Raw genomic sequence first — 645 nt, forward strand, 5'->3', positions numbered from 1 at the left:
TATATATATATATATATATGTATGTATATCTATATATATATATATATATATATTACATCTGATGTATATATACGTATTTATATATATATACATATACAAATACATACACGCACTTACGCACATAGAATGTACACACATACACGCGCACCCACATATTTTCCGTTTAGCAATAAATGTGATTTAGGTACATTATTACACTCACACATATACACACACACACACACATACATATATATATATGTCTACAGACGCACACACTTACACACACACACTTACACACACACACAGTCATCTATGTAAGTATATATGTATATATATGTATGTATTTATGGGTGTGCGTGTGTAAGTATGGACAAATAGCTATAGATATACACACGCACACGCATACACGTATATATATACACACGTATGTCTGTAGACGTTAGCAGACAGGTGTGTATATTTCATTGCATATACATACCTTTCGCACACAGCATGTCTATCATTTTACTAACGATGGATGTATATTTTTTTCTTTCTTTTTTTCTTTTCCTTTTCTTTTTAAATGTATTTTTTTAAAAAAAGAAAAAAAAACTTTAAAAAATATTTAAAACTATACAAAACAATAAAATTCCATGCATACGTGTTTTAACACGTATATATATA

At 27.9% G+C, this 645-nt stretch overlaps 1 protein-coding gene across 1 annotated transcript in view; it reads left to right on the plus strand.

The window, feature by feature from the left end:
* Positions 1 to 645, plus strand: part of LOC106882486 (CUGBP Elav-like family member 3) — a 650,826-nt gene that overhangs the window by 1,340 nt on the left and 648,841 nt on the right. The gene's annotated exons all lie outside the window — the stretch shown is intronic.

This window comes from Octopus bimaculoides, chromosome 8 (assembly GCF_001194135.2).
Source record: "Octopus bimaculoides isolate UCB-OBI-ISO-001 chromosome 8, ASM119413v2, whole genome shotgun sequence".
In the NCBI taxonomy this organism is placed as follows: Eukaryota; Metazoa; Mollusca; class Cephalopoda; order Octopoda; family Octopodidae; genus Octopus; species Octopus bimaculoides.